We start from the raw sequence: 26,767 nt of genomic DNA on the forward strand, positions 1-26,767 counted from the left end.
AGCAAGAAATAATTTCATATGGATAAGTAGGTTTTCCCTTTGACTTTCCGTAGTGAACATATGTTGGATATACTCGGTCAATCGATAGATGTGATATCTTTGAACCGTCAAGCTTTGGTGTATACCTAGACAATCATATGTCACACAATTAACCCTTTACCTTTGATGGTTCTTATGATTGTGTTCGTTTCGGTCATGAACACCTCCTGGTTTCATGAGTGTATAGAGAGATGGGCTTTTGACAATCATCTACTTTGATGTAGCTTACACTTCACTCTCATATTGGTTATTTCTAACCATGTTATCGCGTAGATACACTATATGGTAGACTCTGCCAAACTTAGCAAATCATTAAAACCATTAAGATTTATTAACACACTAACAAACCTTAATGTTGTATCCTTGTCCCTGAGCATTGTATTCATCTTGAGAATGGATTGAGTTTGTTAACAATGTCGAACTGTCATTCACAACTTTTTTTTTCTCCTAGAATGTAGCTATTGGGATAGAGTTACCGCCATAATGACTTGTCCTAAGCCGTAAATTCATTCCCTTAGATGATCTTTCAAATTTCTCTCTAGTTAGGCCTTTATGTAAGTGGATCCGACACATTATCCTTTGACTCTACATAGTCAATTCTGATAATTCAACTAGAGAGTAGTTTTCTAACGGTATCATGTCTATGTCATATATGACGAGACTTTCCATTATACGGCATGCTCCATGCCCTACCTATTTCATCTTTACTGTCAAACTATATGCAGACTAATGCCAATGATTTGGGCCAAAATAGAATATCTATCAAGAAACACCGGAGTCTTTCGGCTTATTCAGTGGCCTTATCTATAGCACCTAGCTCAGAGATCATTGTAGAGTTAGCGATACATGTCTCTTTTGAAATATTTTCAAGAGACTGCTCTTTTACCAATAATAAAGACATATCCACTCAGGGATTTTACTTCATTTGTCCGGTGATGCAATTTGCATCTTTATATCCTTTCAATACTGTTGGATATTGTTATGATTCAAGACATAGTTTTAAGTATTTTCAAATACTCCAAAACACTTTTATTGTCATCTTATGAGTTCTATTAGCATCACTTGTGAACCGACTCAGTTTATTAATAGCAAATACTATATCTGATCGCGCACACTCCGTGATATATATCATACTTCCCAATACTCTAGCACAATCCAACTGTGATTCACTTTCACTTTCAATCTTTTGAAATGCCAAGGTCACATTTATTGGACACTTGACAATATTGAAATTCAAATACTGGAACTATTCAAATATCTTTTCAATGCAATGAGACCGTGAAAATGCTAAACATTATGGAGTTCTAAGGATTCTTATACCTAACATCGCATCAGCAACTCCAAGATATTTCATTCCAAACTTGCTTTCTAGCATACATTTAGTAGAATTTATGTCATTAATGTCTCTATTAATGATCAACATATCACCAATAGACAAACAAACGACGACCTTATGATTTTAATATGAACACATTTATCACTTCCATTATTCTTAAATCCATTTGTCAACATGGTTTGGTAAAATTTCTGATGTCATTGTTTGGATGCTTGTATTAGTCCATAATGTGACCTAACAAGTTCGCACACTTTCTTTTATTTACCGGAACCACAAAACCCTCGGGTTGTTCCATGTAAATTTCTTCCTCCAATTATACATTTAAGAAAGTTTTTTTCACATTCATTTGATGAATTTGGAGGTCATATACAACAACTAATAATTTTAGCATCCGAATGGATGTAATTCTAGTTACTCATGAGTATATATATCAACAAGATCAAAACCTTATTTTTATCTTAGACACAAAGTCTTGCTTTATATTTTTCTACAGTTCCATCACTGTTATTTTCCTTCAAAAGATTCACTTTGAACCAAAAATTTTATTTTCTAAAAGAAGATCAATTAACTTCCAATATGGTTGCTATTGACATAATATTTTCAAAGGATGAGTCTCCAGAAGACACAATAAATGTTACAAAGTCATATTCGAAGGAAGTTTATGTCCTTTGACATATACTAAGCCTAAGAATCTCATTATCATTTTGCTTTCCTAGGCCTTTTAGACCCTTCTCTAGACTACTCAAGTCTAATTTTACAGTCAATAGGCATAGGTCTTATTTTAATTATTTTAGGAATAGGAACTTGGACTTTGGTTAGACACCCCCACACTTTGAAATATTTCAAATTAGATTTCTTTCCTTTCAATTTCTCATATGGAAAAGATTGTATCCTGAACAAACAAAATCGCTTTCTTTCTAAAAAGACAACTTTTTGTTGTTCCCTTTTGCATTAAGGATAGTTTCTCCACACAAGTTTTGTTGTAAACCCGAACATATAAATAATGCATCCATCATTTCTGTCAACATTCGGTTTTTCGTTAGATTGAGGTGAATAGGGTAGTAGTTTGATGGATAATTACATTTTCCAAACATATTTATGCACAAGGAGATTTATGTTCTCCATTTTTATCACTTCTTATCTTTTTCCACACTGATTTTCAACTTTGATATTACATTGCCCAAATATTTCTATTTCTTCATCCTTACCACTAACCAAATAGACATTGTCATTTCTAATGCAATTGTCAATAAAAGTAACAATATACTTTTTCCCACCATGAAATGGTGTTAACTTCATATCACAAATGTCAGTGTAAATCAATTCCAAGGGATTAAAATTTCTTTCAACAGATTTATAAGAATGCTCAACATACGTAGATTCCACAAAAAATTGACATTCCTATTTATTAAACTCAAAGTTAGACAAAACTTCTAAGTTGATCAGTTTTCCTTGCAAGGTTTTGTAATTGACATGCCCCAAGTGGTCATGTCACAAATATTGACTCAAGCAAGTAAGAACAAATAAAAACATTGAGTTCGAAAAGCTCTTTGCGAGGTAGCTTTTTCCTCACTAATATTTTGTTCCTATTTCTTACAATTTTGTGTGATACAAACATTGTTTAGAGTCATCACCTTGTCAAATGTTCTTTTCAGAAGGACCTTTCCATAACTTTCATTTGCTTGTCATAGAACTACCCATGAACAAAGTCTCATCGGGTCCAATAAAGACAATATAATCCATGTGTTACTTTTAAAAAAACATAACAAATGACTATTCATCAATATTCATGTCTATGGAAATATTTTTCATGAAAAATCACATCACTTCAAGTGACGTTTTTTCATAAAAGAATACAATCATTTTTGAACAAGTATACATATAATTTGGTAGTTTCATACTAGTCATACCGTATACTAGTGATAGAGAAACTCAAAAACCACAATACCAAATATAGTCCAAGACTTTTGTGGGTCTAACATGATACAGAAGTGTCATTGAATTTCATATATTTTGCTCCAAAGTTAAATTAGACACCAAGTCTAATAATATGCAACGAACCCCCACATTTTAAATGTGATCTCAAAAATATTTTTCAAGTGTTTGAAAATAGTTTTTCCACATACTTTCCTAGACTTTCAAAATATAATTGACAATATGAAATCTCTTTTGAAAATATTATTCTACAAAAGAAATATATTCCTTCAATTCTCTTTGACAATGTTTACACAATGTCAAAGTTTATTCCATAGAGGCACAAAATCACTAATTCTAAGTCACTGGTATTTTTCCTCTCTCACAAATAGACATACCACTTAGTATTCTAAATACTAACAATAAGGACCAAAAAAAATTTACAATTTATTTCTACATAACATTGAAGCTTATAGAAAATCAAAAGTACAACACTGACCTATTACGTGAAGTTTTAATATTCTTCAAACCAATTGCATAGTCCAATATATACAGACTAGACAACCACAAAAGTTTTTAGTCTACAAAAATCAGACACAGAACATTTCTCATGGAGTACAAAACTACAAAAGTTTTTTTTTCTCCAAATAGAATAATACATAGTCTTTATCATATAGAAATGTTTTTTATATCAAATAGTCTTCCAACTATAACATTTTGACATACTATTTAATCAAACAAAAATATGCGTCTATCATTTTTGCGAACTAAAGAATTTTAAAGGCAACAATATTTGTCAAATAAAATTCATTCCACAACATATGGTTTGAAGATCTTTTTCCAAAGATATACATGATAAAAAAAAATCAAAGATGATAACTCTTAGAAACTCTTTTCCTCCTTAGATATTATAATAAGGTTACCTTTTAATCATTAATCGGATTACCACAAAAAAATTTTGTTACATTCTCACTTCGACCTTGCTAAATAAAGCAACGAATTATGGAGAAATAATGCATTTATCTTCTACTTTCACGATTAGATTCTCTCAATCAGTAGAATACAAATAATACTAGAAGTATATATAATTTCCTTAAGATTGTTGTTCATCTTATATTCGTAAGATACTTAGAACAAAACTTTGAAGAACTCAGTAAGACATAAAAAAGTTTAAGAACATTTTCATAACTAGAAAATAAAAAACTAGTAGAGAAACTAGAATCATATACAGATTTAAAAATATATGGAATATTTTTTTAGAGAAGAATTGTTGTCAATCTGTGTTTAAAGAATCTTACTGATTCCAACAAACTTTGCACAAATACGAAGTCACCAAAGTTCAATGAACCAGTGAAGAATAGAAGAACAGAAATTAATTAACAAATCTAAAATTTGTAACACATACCAAAATTTGAAAAAATAGAAAAAAGATCAAGCCCATTGAATGCACAGTGTCCCCTTAAGGAAATTATTTCCCTCTAGTATCCAAATTTGATTTGAATATGTCCTCCCAGGGTAGAATACCAGTGTATTGATATCGAAAACGCTGGTGTCAGCGAGTCACTCAACAGCAGTAAAGTACATTTAGAATACTAGATTTAGAAGTAAAATAAGAAGTTCATAAGTTCTATTTTTAAAATGAGAGGAAATCTCTCAATTTATAGAAAACAAAAGGTAGTGTGAAAATATTCTTTTTGTGCCTTACCAGAAAGATCACAAACCTTTGAAAAAGTCACAATCTTTCGAAAAGATTGTCACTTTTCATAAAAGTCACAACTTTTCATAAAAGTCGCAATTTTTCATAAATGTCACAACTTTTCATAAAAGTCATAACTTTTCATAGAAGTCGCAACATTTCATAAAAGTCGCAACTCTTCATAAAAGTCAAAACTCTTCATTTTCCATTTACACCTTTTAAAACGTAACAATAATCTCATTATAAAATATTTCACCATCTCATAGACATCTAGCTCAGGTTTAACATGTATATGCACAACGCTCCCTAGGTTTGGAACCATGACTAAACCTTAAGTGAGTGCATCAGTATTCTATTTGATCCATCACTTTCATTGTTCACTAGCTTTGAAAAGGCTTAAGTTGATTTATTAATTTAAACAACTCATTATATCATAAATATTAAAGATCAAACAAACTAAAAAACATACTCAATTTCATAAAAACTCCAAACATTCTATTTTGTGAACTAAAAAATTATATAAATGGATGACAGAAGATTAACGACAACTGACTTAATAACAAAGAAAAGAATTGATCACATTAAAAGTTTCGACCACTGTCAAGTAATTTCCAAGCATAACTCCAATTTCAAGAACTCCAATTACCAAGTCCATGATAATTATGAGTTAAACAACTCTCCTCCATATTAATCTAAGGCAAACCAACTAAATCAAACCTGAATGCTCGATCAAAGTAGCACTTTTTGTTTCTTCTAGAACATCCCCAACCCACAACTTTATTCCCTAACTTTTTCTCCTCCATGGGTTTATTTGGAGGTATTCTTATCCGGGGGTGCATAACCTTATAAATTAGTATTATTTTTTTTCCTTTCTTGTTTCATGCTTCTAAATTTTTATGGAGATCTTCCAATGCCTCAAAGACTTGATAGTTCCTCAACATAATCATGTTGACCATTCCCTAGATTCCTTTTGAAAAATTTATCAATTATTTCTTCTATACTTGTGGACAACACAAAGTTTTCCACTAGTATCGTAGAGATAATTGATAAATTTTTCAAAGTTAATGTAGCGGATCGCCAACCTAATTATGCTTGGGAAAAATCAAATGGCTTTGAGGCACTAAAGATGTTTGTAAAAAATTACACAAATTTAATGAGAATAAAAAATACTAATATATAAGATTATACACCCTATCACATAAACACCTCATGATAAATACATGGAAGAGTAGAAGTTGGCCATTAAGTTGCAGATGGAGAATGATAAAAAAGAAATAAGGATGTCCTATTTTGGTCGAGCAATTAAAATTTGATTTAATTGTTGTATTTGAGCCATAAGAGGAGAGTTCTTCAGCTTATAATTATCATTAATTAGTAGTAGATGTTCGTTAAATTGGAGGATACCTTACCAATGATTGAATCTTCTAATCTGGTAAATCTTTGTTTTTGTTTTGAGTCATCACTTTATACAAATTTTTATACGTTCTGACGTCGAACAGGTGATCGACCCGAAAGGCTCCACAGAGTTGTCGTATGCGGGTACTACGAGGCCCACGACTTTCTTGGTTGCACAATCTCGAATGAAACTATTCATGGAAGTAGTTATTTTAGTTATACATCAATTGACGTACTAATTTAGGCAACTCATGATATAATAAATATTAAAGATGAGACAAAGAAACTTCCTTAATTTCATAAGAACACCAAAACCTTCAATAATTTTTTGATCTAAATCATCATATAAATGGATGAGTGAAGATAAACCAGGACCAACTTAATAACAAAGAAAAGAATTTATAATATTAAAAGTTTCGACAACTGGTTAAGTCATTTTGAAGCTTTGCTCAAATTTAAAGAACTCGAGTTACCAATTCGATTATAATTATGAGTTCAAGAACTCTCCTCCTTTTTTAGCTTAGGGGCAACAATCAAACTTTAAATGCTTGATCAAAGTAGTGTTGACACCTAATTTTGACCCTCTCCGATAATAATTAATTGACGAGCTTCCTAATCCTATAACGATTTGAAATAATTAGTTTAAATAAAGTTTAAAATATTTTGCGAGTTATCGTAAAGTAATTTTACCATTTTTTACAATTATTAAGTTATATATATGTTGTTATAATTGTGTATACAATCAACTTATTTTATAAATATTCGAGAATCCTCTCAAAGGATTTTGGCTTCCCTAAGTATTTGATTTAAATAGTTTAGTCATATGATAGTTTATATTTTAGATTATTTAGTTCATATTTAAGTTAATTATTTTATTTTATTTCATTAAGATTAATAAACTCATAAATTAAGTTATGTTTATTTGTTTTATTGAACTATTAGTGAAATCCCTTAAATCCATTTAAAGACCAATTCTTTGGTCCACTTTGAATGAGTTTGGCAGTTATTTGGGTTCATCCTCGCGTTGTTTCGAGTTACATATTCATCTTGTTCTGTCTCTTATTCCTACACCAATGAAGTTTCTTGGTTTCATAGGTCGATATTTGGAATATTTAATTCGTCTTTTGACCTTCAAAGGTTGTTTAAGTCTCCGTCTCATTTGTTCAAGATTGTTCTGATGATACATGTGGTTTAAACATTAGAATGTGTTGGTCATGCTGTCCTTTTCCCATACTGTTTCATTATGCTTCGTTTTATCATCTTTCTGGTTATTTCTATCTCTTATCATAGGCTCGCAACATGATTATCCGAATCTCATATTTTTTCCTTGCCTTTCTTGAATCATTTAAATGATAATTATGTGTTATTGGGTTCAACTCGTGAAGTATGATATTCCTCTAATATACATCATGCATTATTATTATTATTATTATTATTATTATTATTATTATTATTATTTTCATTATTATTATTATTATTATTATTATTATGATCATTTGTGGTCACTTGTTCATAAAGTGAGTGGATTTTATTATGACTAGGGATACTTTTAGTTTGAATTTTATTGTACGGAAAATGGTATAAAATACCCTTAAAGTATTGAAAATGGTACAAAATTACCATTCATCCACCTATTGGCTCCAAAATGTTCTTTTTCATCCACCTATTGGCTACAAAATACCCTTATCATCCAACTTTGGATTCAAAATTAACCATTTTTCTAATTGTTTTAAAATTAAACTCTTTAAATATTTTTTAAAATACTTGACATTCAACTATTGCTTATAATATAATTTATTAATGTAATTTATAAACTAACCCACTATCCATTCATTACTAACTAAATTTCACCCAATTAATAATTCAATTATAATATCAAAATCGTCATAAACACTACTAAAACACAATGAAATTATAGATTCCTGAAAATGACATCCAAAATTATTCGAGTCTGAATCAAACACCAATTAAATTTAGGTTGAGCCGCTTATTTAGGAGGACTCTTTCTTTCAAAATTGAATTAGAAATTTATGATTAAAGGTAAAGAAGTAATACATTCCGAATTAATTCATGCACTTTTTTTAAATATAATTTTATAAATATTTATGATTTGTTTTAAAACCTTTAATATATTATTTTGCAAAAAAGTTACCTATGAAGTAACATCACATAATTGAGACATAAGAATAATTAAGATGAACATAGTCAGACTTTTAAGTTTATCGATAATTTTTATTTAGACACTTGAATGTATGATAATTTACTTCTGTAAATATTTTCTCCTCAAATTTTTAAAAACACTCAATTGGCAGTAGCTAATCTGTTGTTGCATTAATAATGTGACAGGTTTATTAATTTAGAGGGGTTTAATTATTAATGGATGGGTAGTGGATTGATTTATAAATTATACTAATACGTTAAGTTATAACAAACAGTTGAGCGTCACGTATTTAAAAAAATATTTAAATAGTTTAAATATAAAATCGTTAAATAAGTGGTCAATTTTGAACAAAAAGGTGGATGACAAGAGTATTTTGGACTCATTAGGTGAGTGCTGTTAGGATCGTAAATAAGCAGGTGTAAACGCGGAAGCTAGCAAAGCAAACCTCGAAAGACCACGAGTAAGAAGACAACGAGAAATATACCAAAAGACACAAAGATTTAACGTGGTTCGGTCAATGACCTACGTCCACAAAGGAGATGAGCAATCCACTATAAATATGAGAGTACAAAATACAGAGGGAAACAACCTCAACCAAATCACTCGGAATACATGGGAGGTTCACACAAGTGATAACATATCAAGCTTGTGACCCGTAAATTCTTCCCCTAACCAAAACTCTCAAAGCCCTTAAGACTACATTGTGAATGCTGATTAAGTTAGAAGGAACATACCTCTATTTATAGAGTCCTAAAACTTTTCCTACAAGAAAAGGATTAGTCAATCCAAAACCTTTTCCTAAAAGGAAAACCTATTTATGGTAAGAAATTTAGGGCAAACAAAACCCAACAAATCTCCCCCTTGGCCTGAATTTCTGACAAAATAAATTTGTCCACCTTCTTCACTTAATCTTCAACAACTTGCTTCTCCTCTCCATAATCTCCTTTGCAAAATTTATGTCTCAACACAGAGAACCTCTCTGAAACAATTTCTCCAACAAAATCTTCATTACTGTCAAAATAGTTGCGGCTAGAACTACACCCGTCAAGATGAACACCTCTTTCTAACCTGGTTCAATCATCGATTATCGAACCACTAAACCTGAATCCATCATTGAATCTGGCTCTGATACCACTTGTTAGGACCGAAAATAAGCAGGTGTAAATGCGGAAGCTAGCAAAGCAAACCTCGAAAGACCACGAGTAAGAAGACAACGAGAAATATACCAAAAGACACAAAGATTTAACGTGGTTCGGTCAATCGACCTACGTCCACAAAGGAGATGAGCAATCCACTATAAATATGAGAGTACAAAATACAGAGGGAAACAACCTCAACCAATTCACTCGGAATACATGGGAGGTTCACACAAGTGATAACGTATCAAGCTTGTGACCCATAAATTCTCCCCCTAACCAAAACTCTCAAAGCCCTTAAGACTACATTGTGAATGCTGATTAAGTTAGAAGGAACATGCCTCTATTTATAGAGTCTTAAACCTTTTCCTACCAGAAAAAGGATTAGTCAATCCAAAACCTTTTCCTAAAAGGAAAACCTATTTATGGTAAGAAATTTAGGGCAAATAAAACCCAACAAATCTCCCCCTTGGCCTGAATTTCTGACAAAATAAATTTGTCCACCTTCTTCACTTAATCTTCAACAACTTGCTTCTCCTCTCCATAATCTCCTTTGCAAAATTTATGTCTCAACACAGAGAACCTCTCTGAAACAATTTCTCCAACAAAATCTTCGTTACTGTCAAAAAGGTTGCGGCTAGAACTACACCCGCCAAGATGAACACCTCTTTTTAACTTGGTTCAATCATCGATCAGCGAACCACTGAACCTGACTCCATCATTGTATCTGGCTCTGATACCACTTGTTAGGACCGGAAATAAGCAGGTGTAAATGCGGAAAGACAAGGCACTAACAAAAACAAGTCTTGGGAAAGACAAGGCACTAACAAAGAATGCCTGACAGGATAACAGCGGAAGAATACCCAAGTCTATACTTTCCCTTTTCGCTTTGAACCAAGAGAAGACAAACAACCACAAGCAATATGATAGTAAGGCAGCAAGTAATTCAACCAAACAAATATAACAAGGCAATAATAAACAAATCACACAAGACACCAAGATTTACGTGGAAAACCCTTCGATGTGAAGAGTAAAAAACCACGGGACCAAAAGCTCCACTATAATCACCAAGAGTTACAATATTGTTCTCCAAAATTGGCCACAAAAACAAGTGCCAAACAACGAGCAACAACAAAAATAAGATTGCACAAAATCTAGAGAATTAAAGGAGCAAAATCACCAATTTCGCAGCTACTGTTCACAACAGAAAAACTTAAGCTGCAGGCCACCAAATCCAACTCTGTCAGTTCCTAATCAAAGATTGAGATGAATATAATATGCTGTCCAAAAATCAGCTCAATCGGACAAGAAACGAAGCGGGAATCGCAATTTGAAGTTGGCTGTTAGGGCTGAATTTTTGACTGCGAAAATCTGCTCTCTTTCTCTCTTTTTGGCTGCTGAAAAACTCTCTGTGTGTCTGAAAATAAGACCTAAATAGGCTTATATTTGCCTCATAAGAATGGGCCTATGGGCAAAAATGGGTTGGTCCAAATTGGGCTTTTATTTATCCACATAGGAAGGGAAAAAGGCCCATAACCCAACAATTCTCCCCCTCACGACTATGTGGAGGAGACCGCCATCCCGGCGACCATGCAACAATCTTCAAACTTCCCTCTTGGCAAAGCTTTAGTCATCATATCGGAACCATTGTCATTTGTATGAATCTTTTCAAGCTCAAGCAACTTAGAATCCAACACATCTCGAATCCAATGGTATCTCACATCAATGTGTTTAGACCGACCATGGAACGTAGAATTCTTGCCAAGATGTATAGCACTTTGACTGTCACAATAAAGCACATACCTCTCTTGAGCACAACCAAGTTCCCCCAAGAATCTCTTCATCCAAAGCAATTCTTTACAAGCTTCAACGACAGCAATAAGCTCAGCTTCTGTAGTAGATAGAGCAACACATTTTTGCAACCTAGATTGCCAAGACACAGCTCCCCCTGCAAAAGTAACCAAGTACCCTGAAGTAGACTTGCGAGTATCAACATCACCAGCCATGTCTGAATCAGTATAACCACAAAGAATAGGCTTCCCTGTACCAAAACACAAACTCAGACTAGAAGTGCCACAGAGATATCTCATAACCCACTTCACAGCATTCCAATGTTCTCTTCCCGGATTAGAAAGAAAACGGCTAACAACTCCAACAGCGTGAGCAATATCCGGTCTTGTACAAACCATCGCATACATCAAACTACCAACAGCTGAAGCATAAGGAACTTTCTTCATATCTTCCTTCTCATCATCACTAGAAGGACACTGTTTCGTGCTCAATTTGAAGTGCATAGCTAAAGGTGTACTGACAACCTTAGCTTTGTCCATGCTGAATCTGCGAAGTACTTTCTGAATGTACTTCTCTTGTGATAATACCAATTTCTTGGCCTTTCTATCACGGACAATCTGCATGCCAAGAATCTGCCTTGCTGGTCCTAAGTCTTTCATAGCAAAAGACTTACTCAACTCTTGCTTCAACTTCTGAATCCTGCAAGTATTATGACCAACAACAAGCATGTCATCAACATAAAGCAACACAATAATAAAGTCACCATCAGAGAACTTTTGCACAAAAACACAATGGTCTGAAGAAGTCTTCTTGAAGCCCTGCTGACTCATAAAAGAACCAAACTTCCTGTACCACTGCCTGGGAGCTTGTTTCAAACCATACAAGCTCTTCTTCAATTTGCAAACATAATTCTCTTTACCCTTGACTTCAAAACCTTCCGGTTGCTCCATATAAATTTCTTCATCTAAGTCACCATGGAGGAAAGCAGTTTTAACATCCATTTGCTCAACCTCTAAATCTAGACTTGCAGCCAAGCCTAGAACCACACGAATGGATGACATCTTCACAACTGGAGAGAATATCTCATCAAAATCAACTCCCCTTTTCTGATTAAATCCCTTGACAACTAATCTAGCTTTGTACCGTGGAACTGGATTACCATCTTCATGTTTCACCCGAAAAACCCACCTGTTTTTCAAAGCTTTTCTGTCTTTAGGTAACTTAACCAAATCAAAGGTATGATTATCATGCAAGGATTTAATCTCATCTTCCATAGCATCAAACCACCTTTCTTTTTCTTCACTTTCCATGGCCTCATCAAGACTCTCAGGTTCTCCCCCGTCAGTCAAGAGTACATACTCATTGGGAGAATAACGAGATGAAGGAATTCTCTCTCTACTAGATCGTCTGAGAGAACTCTCTGGAGCATCTATAATTGGTTGTTGGACAACCACATCATCTTGCACTGGAGCATCAACAACATCATGCCGGTCATTCTGAACATGATCACCATCTTCATTATCAACTTGATTTTCATCATTATGAAGATTTTCTTCCGGTGCAATAGTCAAAGGAACTGGATCAACATCAACTAAGCTCTCACTACTCTGAAAATCAGCCTTGTCAGCTTTGTCAAAATCTTCAATTGTTTGGTCTTCAAAGAACACAACATCACGGCTTCTAACAAGTTTCTTCTCAACAGGATCATAGAAACGATAGCCAAATTCATCTTGACCATAACCAATGAAGATACACTGCCTAGTTTTAACATCCAACTTTGACCTTTCATCCTTAGGAACATGTACAAAGGCTTTACACCCAAAGACTCTAAGATGATCATAAGAAACATTCTTACCAGTCCAAACTCTGTCAGGGACATCACCATCTAAAGCAACAGCAGGAGATAAATTGATAACATAAGCAGCAGTATTAAGTGCTTCTGCCCAAAAGGAATCTGACAGCTTAGCATCTGAAAGCATACATCTAACCCTCTCAACTAGAGTTCTGTTCATCCTCTCTGCTAAACCATTTAACTGAGGAGTCTTTGGAGGAGTTTTCTGATGCCTAATACCCTGCTCTCTGCAATATCTATCAAAAGGACCAATATACTCACCACCATTATCTGAGCGGATGCATTTCAATGTCTTCCCTGTTTGTCTTTCAACCAAGGCCTGAAAACTCTTGAACACATCAAGTACTTGATCCTTGGACTTCAAAGGAAATACCCAGAGTTTGCGAGAATGATCATCAATAAAAGTCACAAAGTAAAGTGCACCACCATGAGATCTTACCTTAAAAGGACCACACAAATCAGAATGTACCAACTCCAGCAAATCAAGCTTTCTTGAAGGCGGATGACTCTGAAAAGAAACTCTTTTCTGTTTACCGGCTAAGCAATGAACACATTTCTTCAACTTTGCTTGTTTCACTCCAGAAAGCAAATTTTTCTTAGCCAAACTATCAATCCCCTTCTCGCTCATATGACTCAGCCTTCTATGCCATAACTCTGATGAAGTATCATTCTCCACCAAATTTACTGAGTCTCTGGACATGGAGCCCTGAAATACATACAAGTTAGACAACTTGTCACCACGGGCCACAACCATCAAACCTCTAGTAAGCTTCCACTGGCCAACACCAAGTGTATTAACATAACCCTCATCATCAAGATATCCCACAGAAATCAAATTCAAGCGAACATCTGGAGCATGCTTGACATTATTGAGAACTAGTTTGGAACCATTGTTACTTTCCAAACAAACTGTCCCAATACCAATAACTTCAACTTCATGATTATTGCCCATTTTCAACGTTCCAAAATTACCTGGAGTATAAGAAGAAAATAATTCCTTCTTTGGCGTGACATGAGAAGTAGCACCAGAATCCACAAACCAGCTAGACTCATCACGAACAAGATTAATGGCATTTGCATCACAAGAAACAAGAAGATCATCATTAGCAACAACAGCAACACGATTTTCATTATCGCCTTCTCTCTTTTGTTGTCTCATATCTCTCTTGTGCTTGTAACAATATTTCATGATATGCCCATTCTTGTGGCAATAGTCACATGTAATATTCTTGTATTTAGACTTTGACTTGCTTCTACTTTTACCTCTATCATTCTGACCTCTGGACTTGTTTCTCCCCCTATCTTCAGTAACCAAAACATCGGAGTGTGAAGCTGAAGAAGATGAGGCTTGAGATCTTCTTCTCATTTCTTCATTAAAGACAGCACTCTTAGTATATTCCATGGTTACAACACCACTTGGAGCAGAATTAGTCAAAGAAACTCGAAGAGATTCCCAAGAGTCTGGCAGAGTATTAAGAAGCCAAAGTCCCTGTATCTCATCATCAAACTTTACACCCATTCCGGACAGCTGGTCAAGAACACCCTGAAAATCATTAATATGATCAGAAATAGGAGTGCCCTCTTTATACCTGATATTCATTAATTGTTTCAATAGGAACAACTTGTTGTTGCCAGTCTTCGAAGCATAAAGTGTCTCGAGCTTGTCCCACAAACTTTTGGCATGTGTCTCATTCACAATATGATTTCTAACATTATCTTCAACCCATTGTCTAATATAGCCACAAACCTGCAGATGCTCAAATTCCCGTTCTTCATCATTCAAAGACTGAGGCTTATTAGAAGCAAACACAGGTAAATGCATCTTCTTGACAAATAGAAGATCTTTCATCTTGCCTTTCCAAATATGATAGTTACTACCATTTAAACACACCATTTTGCTCATATTTGCCACCATCATTCAAAACGACAATCAACAATAACCAATGCTCTGATACCACTTGTTAGGATCGTAAATAAGCAGGTGTAAACGCGGAAGCTAGAAAAGCAAACCTCGAAAGACCACGAGTAAGAAGACAACGAGAAATATACCAAAAGACACAAAGATTTAACGTGGTTCGGTCAATGACCTACGTCCACAAAGGAGATGAGCAATCCACTATAAATATGAGAGTACAAAATACAGAGGGAAACAACCTCAACCAAATCACTCGGAATACATGGGAGGTTCACACAAGTGATAACATATCCAACTTGTGACCCGTAAATTCTCCCCCTAACCAAAACTCTCAAAGCCCTTAAGACTACATTGCGAATGCTGATTAAGTTAGAAGGAACATACCTCTATTTATAGAGTCCTAAAACTTTTCCTACAAGAAAAGGATTAGTCAATCCAAAACCTTTTCCTAAAAGGAAAACCTATTTATGGTAAGAAATTTAGGGCAAACAAAACCCAACAAGTGGGAAGGGTATTTTGGAGCCAATAGGTAGATGGAGGGTAATTTTATACCATTTTTAATACTTTAAGGGTATTTTAGATCCTTTTCCGTTTACTGTATCTCTTTTGCATATTGAATTTATTCTTGTCTCTGTTATGACATAAGCAAAAAAAACAAATGTTTTCGTTTTCCCCTAGCTAATGCAAAAGGATTCTGTCTTATTAAAGGTCATAGACTATTGACATTAATTACTCATAATGTGAAGTTGAATATTTTCTAATTGTCTTATTCACACGTTCTAGATATGTGTAAATGAGTGTCTTATTCTATATGTGTATTTAGAATTGAGTGTTTTTCAAGTGATAAATTGGATAGCTCAAGCATGAAATTTTTCTTGACATGGTGTCACTTTTAGTTATTATTACTTTTTCTGTTCAGTACTATTAATTTTGTATCAGTAGCTCCAATTATTGCGACATGATTTTCAGTCATAGCCATCACCGATTTGTTTTGTTGTGTTGTTTAACTTCATCTTATTCGGCTTGCTTGTTTTAAAGTCTATTTAGTTACGTTCTTTTGATGCCTCATTTCGTAGTCAGCAAAGGTTGTTGTTGCTTAAATATGCATTTTTTCGACATATTGTTATTTGAGTGCTAATCCTTACTTTCATTTGTTGCATGTGAGACCCGTCCAAGTCCTCACTAACTCCAAAGGGGCCATGAAGGCCCCCTCAAAACTATTTTTCATTCGAGTCGACCAACCTCAAAATCGACAAACAGATTTTAGAGTTGAAAGAATTCGAAGAGAAGGAAAATTGACGAGATTGGGCCTAAGCCCATATTTTATTTTTTAGCTATTATATTGTGTATTAGGTCGAAAGCCCAAGAAAAAATATTTATTTTTCATGTTCAGTTTAGGACAGGTACAAATCGAATGGGACTAAAACACAAAACAAAATTGGGTCCAAATACCGGTCAAGGCGGACAGAAACCAGATTTGGACCAACTCTCTCTCCCTCTTTCCTTTTACTTTTTGTCTATTTGCTTATCGATTTCTGCCAGTAGTTTTAGGGTTAAAATAAATTTGATTCCCCGCAAAACGCCACCTCGTTTTAGTCTAATCAAATAAATAAACTAAGAAATAAAATTTGCAAATTTCAAGTAGATAGTAAAATTAGTACGTCATTTTCAAACAACTCTAAATAATTTTTATCTCAATATTTATGTTAGACTTTTTAGCCGAATAAAGATAGTTGTTGGATAATCGCGAGTTAGCGAATATTTTAGGTGCCGTAACAACCTTCCTAAAATATAAATGAGAATCCCCGACCCCCTCCCCCACCCTTAGGTTTTTCAATCGATTTCCTATCTTAGTCTTTTGAAAATCATGTTTTCTTGATTTTTCATTAAAAAATTAAGTGGTGACTCTAACAAAGTCTTCAAACATAAATATTTTTTTCTTTTCCAAAATAAAACAAGTAGAACTTTTTGTTTATTCTAGAACATCTCCTACCCGCAACTTTATTGCTAAGTATTGCTCATCCATGTGTTTATCTGGAGGCGTTTTTGATCCGGGGTGCATAAACTTATAAACTAGTATTCATTTGTTTTCTTTCTCGTTCAATGCTTAAAAATATTTATGGATATCTAATGCCTCAAAGCTATTAGATTTGCCCTCAACATAATAACGTTAACAATTCTCTAGTTTATTTTTGAAAAGTTTATCAATTATTTCTTCTATACTTGTAGATAGTACAAGGTTTTCCACATATATAGTAAAGACAATTGATAATTTTGTGAAAGTGAAAATAGAGGTTCGCCGACATGATTATGCTTAGGGTAAATAAAATTGTTTTTAGGTACTAAAGCTCTTTGTAAATAATTACAAACATTTAATGAGAAAAATAAATACTAGTGTACAAGATTATAAACCCTGACTCATAAACATCTCATCATAAATATATAGAGGAGTAGAAGCTGGCCATTATGTTGTAGGTGGGGAATGATAAAGAAGAAATAATGAGGTACTAAATGTAACACCCTGTATCAAAAGTAGACCAAAAAATGCAGATTTCTGGAAGTTGCAGGTGCCAGTGCGGAGCCAACTATGGACAATTAGTCGACTTCGTTGATGGGTCAGCTGACTATTAGTTCTAAATCACAAACGATGGTCGACAAGTATGGACCGACAGTTGACTCTGTTGGCTGAAAAGCTAACTTCATCTTCTCCATCGCGAACGACGGTCAACCAATAGAGACAGTCATTTGACTGATGGTCCGTCAGTCGGCTTTGTCGATTGAACAACTAACTTCTAGTTCTCGATTGCGAACGACGGTCGACCAGTACGGACCGTCAGTCTACTTATGGTCAGTCAGTCAACTCCGTCGATTGATCAGCTTACTTCCAATTCTCAGTCGCGAATGACGGTCGACCAGTACTGACCGTCAGTCGACTTACGGTCTGTTTGTCGACTCCGTCGATTCGCCAACTGACTTTCAACTATCAGTCAGAAAAAAAGGTCGACCAGTACTGACCGCCAGTCAACTTATGGTCCCTCAATCGACTCCATCAGTTACTCTGACTGTTTTTATTTCAGGGGTCTTTTGGTCTTTTCCTTGTTTGTTTGGTCCCTAAGTTACACCGGTTACACCCTAAATCAAGAGGTTTTAGTATGTTTAAGCTTAGAAACATAACTAGAACTTATCCAAGTCAAAATGATTAATCAAATCTTAGAAAATTAAAAGCAAGAGAGGAGAAAAACGTCAAGAACCATAGTACAATAACGCAAAAATTTTCCATTAATTCCTGCCCTGAAATCAAAAAATTTCTCCGTGGAATTCAACACCAGGTATGTAGGATTTCACTAATGGATTCCTTTAGCCCATTTTGTCCCTAGAATTCAGTCTGTTTCTTGATTCACTTATTATGAATAGACCTAGGGTTTATATAATTATAAGAGATCCTCATGAATTAGTTATTAACATGTTCCAAATCAGATTACCATGTAATTACTCAAATTATAGAATGAATTTTCAGAATCCTACTTACGTATTTCTTTAGTTCTTGAATAACACATGCTAGGTCAGATATTTCAATTATTTTGTTATGCATGCCTCAGTTATTAATGCATCATTACCAGATAAATTGTTGCATTCTCAGTTTGCATGTTCGGTTTGAGCTATTCAATATTTACAAAAACTCAGTCATAATCAGTTAACTAATTAATTCATTAGGAATAGCATAATATCGAGTTAGACTAGGATTCAGCGTACGCAAATAATATGAGAACGACTAGCCTACTAGGTTATAAAACCCCTCTGTGGGTATTAGCTTAGTGATCCCGTTAGTATGTATTTATACCTATGGCAGGGTATATTGGGTCTTCTCAATAGGGCGTACACATCGGACTCCATATTTATCTCATGTGGTTTTATTATTGGTTATTAGTAGCTCCCAAAGTTCAGTCAGACTCTATTGCATTAACCATATTTACAAATCAGTCAGTATTCAGTCTCAACATGTTATAAATTTGGTCAATGCATCAAGCTAGCTCAGCATTCAGTGTATCATGTTCTAAATATTATACTTGCTTGTGTGCTTGTTCACTTATGTATTATTTCAGGTTTACTCTATCCTATATGATCAATACATTTCAAGTACAGAAGCATACATGCGTTACATCCTCTCGTGATGTAGGTTCAGGTTCTCAGCATCGAGATCACGCTTAGATCAATCCCCTATGTCTAGTTTAGCAGAATCAATGTTGAGTTCTCAATCTCTGAGGATTATAGTCATCACTTTATTTTCTTTATTTTAGTCCTTTAGTTTCAGTTTTGCTAGACTTAGTTGGGGCCTGTCCTAGCGTTTTTATTCAGTTAGTGGATTATATCAAACAGAGTTTCAACTTAGTAGTGATTTAATATCTTCTTTGTATTAAACTCATCATTTTTCATATATATCAGATATAGTATATGGGTATTACCCATGTTTTCATTTTAATTATGATTTATCTTCTGCACCAGTTTATTATCTGTCGTATGCTCATGATCATGCTAGCAGGGTTAGCTTGGGATCACTTGTGGTCTAAGGTCCTGTGTCCGCATCTCGAGGGTAGCTCGAGGTGTGACAAACTTGGTATCAGAGTACTAGGTTTAAGTGTCCTAGGATGTCTGAAAAGTTGCACTATGTAGAGACCTTTTCGTGGGTGTGAAGTGCATCACATCTAATGAGAGGGAAGCTATAAAGTATTTTAGGAAATTTTCACTTTCTTGATATTCTCATCGTGCTTTTGTATGCTCTCCTTTCTAATCCATCGCTATGGGCTTAAGATCATGCCATCTAGTAAAGCTTATGAAAGGAATGTTAACACACTTCTTCTAGTCGCAGACCATGAGGTTTTGAAAGAAGAGTATTGGAATGCAATTCTACTTTGTCTAAAAGTATAACCAACAAGAACAATCAGCAGGTTCCAGTTCTTACTAATATAAATGATCGATCAGTAGCAGCTAGAGTTAAAGAGTTTTTTAGGATGAATTTACCTAAGTTTTTAGGGTTGGAAGTTAGTGAGGACCCACAGAACTTCAATGATGAGCTTAAGAAAAATATTTGGAGTGATGCAAAGGATTGGTAATGGTAGATTTGAGTTGGCATTCTACAGCTGAAGGATGTGGCTCATATATGGTACACTCAATGGAATGATCCAGGGGCTATTCTCTCCTTTGTAACTCCTTACATAATAGTCCAATTCAGTGTTAGTCCAATAATTATATGAGAACCTTTCTCAGTCTCTACTCTACTCGGTGACCCAATTATAGCTTGACGGGTATACAAAAATTTCCCTATCACAGTCTCTTAGAAAGTCGCCTCAGAAGATCTTGTAGAGTTAGAAATGATAGACTTAGATGTCATTCTAGTCATGGATTGGTTACATTCTTGCTATGCCTCAGTCGATTGTAGAACTAGGATTGTTTGTTTTCAGTTTCCAAACGAACCAATCTTAGAATAGAAGGGTAGTAGCATAGAAACTATTGGATGATTAATTTCTTACCTTAAGGGCAGAAAGATGATCTCTAACGCTTATATCTATCATCTAGTTCGGGTTAAGGATTCTAGCTCTGAAAACCCCAACTCATGAGTTAGTTCCAGTATTAGTGAGTGTCCAAAAGTATTTCTAGAAGATCTTCCCCGAGTTCCTCCTGAAAGGGAAATTGGACTTTGGAATAAACTCCAATCCAGATTCCCTGCCTATTTCTATTCCTCCTTACAAAATAGCACTAGCTGATCTTAAGGGATTGAAAGAGCAGTTGAAAGACCTTCTATATAAGGGCTTCATGAGACCTTTGCCATGGTTGCACCAGTGTTGTTCGTAAAGAAGAAAGATGGTTCTCTCAGAATGTGCATTGACTATTGAAAGTTGAACAAGGTCACAATAAAGAATAAGTATCTCATCCCTGGATTCATGATTTTTTTGACTAACTTCATTGTGCTAGTTATTTCTCAAAGATAGACCTCAAATCAGGTTATCATCAGCTAAGAGTTAGAGATAGTGACATTCCAAAAAACGCCTTCAAAATTCGGTATTATCACTATGAATTTGTAGTTATGTCGTTTGAACTAACCAATGCTTCTGCAACTTTCATGGATTTGATAAACAAACACTCAAAAAGTATTTGGACTTGTTTTCTATCGTCTTCATTGATGATATCGTCATTTGCTCTAGTAATGAGGAAGATCATGTGAGTCATTTGAGAGTTGTTCAGAAGACTTTCAATAATCATTAGTTATTTGCTATATTTAGAAAAGATGAGTTTCGGTTGCAATTCATTCCTTTCCTTGTTCATATTGTATCTACTGAGGGGATCCAAATGGATTCGCAGAAGATAGAAGAAGAGAAACAATGGCCAACACCTACCTCTACAACAAATATCAGAAGTTTCTTACGTCTAGCGAGTTATAATAGAAGGTTTGTTGAAGGATTTTCATCCATAGCATTTCCATTGACTAGATAGACTTAGAAGATTGTAAACTTTCAATGGTCAGATGATAGTGAGAAGAGCTTTGCAGAATATAAAACTAGAGTGACTACAACTCCTGTCTTTACTCTACTAGAGGGTTGAGATGGTTATGTGATCTATTTCGATACATCCATAGTTGTCCTAGTTTATGTGTTGTTGCAGCGAGATAAGGTTATAACTTATGCTTCTAGACAACTTAATGTTTATGAGAAGAACTATTGATCTCATGAACTCGAGCTTGCAGTAGTGGTGTTGCACTCAAGATCTGGAGACACTACTTGAATGGTGTTCATGTAGATGTGTTCACTGACCATAAAATCCTTCTATATGTGTTCACCTTGAAAGAGTTGAATCTTCGCCATAGGAGATGGCTTGAGTTCCTTAAGGATTATGATATGAGTGTGCATTACCATCCTGATAAGGCAAATGTAGTAGGATATGCTCTTAGAAAATTATCTATGGGTAGTGTAGCCCATGTTGAGGAAGAAAAGAAGGAACTAGTGAAGGATGTTTATAGGCATGCTCGCTTGGGAGTTCGCCTTATGAACATATCAGATCGTTGTGTGATATTTTAGAATGGGGCAGAATCTTCTTTGGTTGTGGAGTTTAAGGTAAAACAAGACAGTGATCCAATTTGGCTTGGACTTAAGGATGCAGTCCATAATCAGGGAGTACAGGTTTTCTCCCAAGAGGGAGATGGTGTACTTCACTACCATGGTAGATTGTGTATTCGTGATATGGGGAGTTAAGACAACATATTCTTGCACAAGCCCATAACACCAGATATTCTATTCATCTAAGTGCCACTAAGATGTATGACGATCTTCGAGAAGTCTACTGGTGGAATTGCATGAAAAGGGATATAGCAGATTTTATGAGTAAGTGCGTCAATTTCCAGTAAGTCAAGGTAGAACATCAGAAACTAGGGGGTATGACTCAAGAGTTTGACATTCCTACTTGGAAGTGGGATGTCATCTATATGGATTTCATCATAGGGTTACCTCGAACTCATAAACAACATGAATCCATTTGGGTGATAGTTGACAAGATGACTAAGTCTTCTCGCTTTATGGCAGTCAAGACTACAAATTTGGTTGAAGACTATGCCAATATTTACATTAATGAAATTGTGAGGTTGCATGGGGTTTCTTTGTCTATCATCTCGGATAGAGGTCCTCAATTTGCCTATCATTTCTTGAAGTCATTTCAGAAGGGTCTTGGTACTCAGGTTAACCTTAGCATAACATTTCATCCGCAGAAAAATGAAAAGACAGAGCGTACCATTCACACCCTAGAAGATATGTTGAGATCTTGTGTGATCGATCTCAAGGGTAGTTTGGATGATCACCTTCCTCTTATTGAGTTCGCCTACAACAATAACGACAATTCCAACATTCAAATGACCCTTTATAAAGCACAGTGCGGGAGTGAATGTAGATCTCCTGTTGGTAAGTTTGAAGTAGGTGGAGAAGCTTTGATAGACTTAAGACAACCCAGAATTGTCAAAAATGTTATGCAGATGTAAAGAGAACGGAACTAGAGTTCCAAGTTGATGATTGAGTTTTCTTGAAAGTGTCACCTATGAATGGGGTGAGGAGATTTTGCACGAAAGGGGAGATGAGTTCTAGATATATAGGCCCTTACAAGATCTTGAAAAGTGATGTCAAGGTGAATATGAGTTACAATTGCCACCAGAACTAGTTGTAGTGCATCCAGTCTTCCATATCTCGCTTTTGAAGAAGTGCATGGGTGATCCAGCCTCTATAATTCCATTAGAGAGTGTGGCAGTGAAAGATAGTATTTCTTATGAGGATGTACCAGATGAGATTCATGATTGTCAGGTTAGAAGGTTTAGAAACAAAGAAGTCTCTACAGTCAAGGTTTTGTGGAGGAGTCAGTCCGTAGAGGGAGCTACTTCGGAAGTAGAAGCACCCATGAAAGCCAAGTATCCTCATTTATTTCCTTACAATTCCATTCCAGCTTGGGGAAATAGTTCATCTTAAAGTTTGAGTAATTCATGTATGAATTAAGTTTTAGAATCATGTTCCCTCAGATTAAACTTGCATATTCTGTGTAATGGCACATTCCTGCAACTCAATTCATTCAGAAACTCAGTTCTAAGTGTTTAGTAGTAGGCATTGAAGCTCTCTCCCTCTATTCTAGCTAGTTTAATCATCATTCGAGTATGAATGGTCCCAAGGGAGAGATAATTTAACACCCCGTATTAATAATAGACCAAAAAATGTGTGATTTTAGAAGTTGCACGTGCAAGCAACGAAGCAAACTACTGACTGTCAATCAACTTACCATCAATCAATCCAGTGCGTTGATGGGCCAGTTGACTCTCAGTTCTAAGTCACAAATGAGAGTCGACCAGTACGGACCATCAATCGACTCTGTATATGGAAGAGCAAACTTCCAATTCTCGGTAGCAAGCGACGCTCCAACAGTACGGACCGTTAGTCGCTTACGGTCCTTCATTCAACTCCGTCGATTGATCAACTTACTTCTTGTTCTCAGTCACGAACGACAGTCCACTAGTAAAGACCGTCAATCGACTTGAGTTCGGTCATTTGACTCCGTCGAATCTCCAACTAACTTTCCACTCTCAGTCAAAAACGACGGCGACCAATACGGACAGTCATTCGCCTTCATTAGTGACTCCGACAACTTTTAAGTTAGGGGTATTTTGGTATTTTCCTTGTTGTTTGGACCCTAAAGTAAATCTTTTAGACCCTAAATCATGAGGTTTTATTCAATTTAAGCCTAGAAACCTAACTATAACTTACCCATGTTAAAATAACTAATCAAAACTTAGAAAATTAGAAACAAGGGAGGAGAAAAAGGTTAAGAACTCTAGTTCAAGAACGCCCATCAATTCAGGCCCCGAAATTGAAAGATTTCTCTGTGGATTTCATCACCATGTATGTGAGATTTCACTAATGGGTTCCTTTAGACCATTGGGTCCTTAGAATTCCATCAGTTTCTTGATTCCCTTATTATAAAATACATAGGGTTTCTAGAATTATAGCAGATCATCGTGAATTAGTAATTAGTATGCTGCAAATCAGATTACAATGTCATTACTAAGTTTATTGCATGAATGTCAGAACTCTACCTTTATTTAGTTCTTGAATTACACATGCTAGGTTAGATATTTTAGTTATTAAGTTATGCATGCCTCAATTATAAATGCATCATTACCAGATTAATTGTTGCATTCTCAGTTTTAATGTTCAGTTTGATCTATCTTGTATTTAAAGGAACTCGGTCATAATCATTTAACTAATTAATTCATTGGGAGTAGCATAATACTGAGTTGGATTGGGGTTAACCGTACCCAAATAGTCCAAGAACTACTAGCCAAGTGGGTTGTAAGTCCCCTCTATGGGCATCAGTTTAGTAATCACGCCACCATGCCTTTATACCTGTGACAGGGTATATTGGGTCCTCTCGATGGGGTCTATATATCGGACTCCACATTTATCTTAGATTATTTTATTATTGGTTATTACTAGCCTCTACAATTGAATCACACTTTATTGGGTTGACCATATTTACAGTTCACTCAGTATTCAGTTTCAACATGATATAAATTTTGACATTGCATCCATCTAGCTCAACATTCAATATAGCATGTTCAGAATATTATACTTGCTTTTGTGCTTGTTTTGTATGTATTATTTTAGCTTTACGCTATCCTATACACTCAGTATCTTTCAAGTACTGACGCATACATTCTCTACATCTTCTCGTGATATAGGTTCAGGTTCTCAGCATCTAGATCACACTTAGATCGATATCAAATATCCAGTTCAGCAGAATAAGTGGAGAGTCTTCATTCTCCGAGGACAATAGTCATGAGTTTATTTTCAATATTTTAGTCCTTTAGTTTAAATTTTTCTAGACTTAGTGGGGGTCTGTCCCAATATTTCTAGTCAGTTAGACCTATTTTCAGACATAGTTAGTTTCAGCTTAGTAGTGAGTTAATATCTTTTTTGCATTAAACTCATCAGTTTTCACATATCTCAATTATAGTATATGGGTATTCCCAATCTTTTCATTTTTAATAATGATTTAATTCCGCACCAATTTATAATCTCTAGTATGCTCATGATCATGCCAGTAGGGTTAGCTTGGGATCATTTGTGATCTTAGGTCCACGTCTCGAGGGTAGCTCGGGGCGTGACAATTTTGGTCGAGTGTCTCATATTTGATTTATTTGTTGTCTTTGAGCAAGCATATGATATATCTTAAGCTTATAATTAACATTGATTTTTTAGTTCTTCTTCTGGAAATTGGAGGATACATTACCAATGATTGAATTTTCTCATTTGGTCAGTCTTTGTTTTACTATTAACTCATCCATTTATACAAATTTTTACAATTGAATTACTTATTTAAGTGGGATGGTTTTGCATTTAAGTAGTTAATACCTATCTTGCTAATTTAGTACTGAATGCACACAAAATAGGAGCGAGGAAAGGAATAAGTCGGATTTGAGAAAGTACATTCCAAGGGTACTAGTGGATATGGAATTAAACATAAATTCATTTTAAATTTTACCACTATCAAAACTCGAGATGTATTTAAGGAGGCAATAACTAAAAAGAGTGATAAAGGAAAAGTTCTTGCAGAAGAATTTAAAATAAGATGTAGTATCCACCCGAGATTGATGTTTAATATTACATGATTGTTAAGTTCAAACTGCTTTTGTACTCGTCGGGTATAATAAGCCTTGTTAGGTAATCGGGACTCTAGTAGTAGGATATTTTATGAAAAATCTAGTTCAAAGCATATCAGACTTTAACAGAGAATATTACCAACTAGTAGACAAAATTCACATTATAGTGTAGCTATAGATGTCTACGGGGAAGCTAATTGGCAGCAAAAGACAATGTGATTTTCCGATGTGCTCTATTTGGGTTTTCCTTGCCAACAAATCTTTATTAACAGATGGATGACTGATGTGTGTGTACTATTTGCCGATATTTTTGATATTACTTATGCGACTCCCATTGTTGTTATGTGACGCCT

This window comes from Solanum pennellii, chromosome 1 (assembly GCF_001406875.1).
Source record: "Solanum pennellii chromosome 1, SPENNV200".
Taxonomy (NCBI): Eukaryota; Viridiplantae; Streptophyta; class Magnoliopsida; order Solanales; family Solanaceae; genus Solanum; species Solanum pennellii.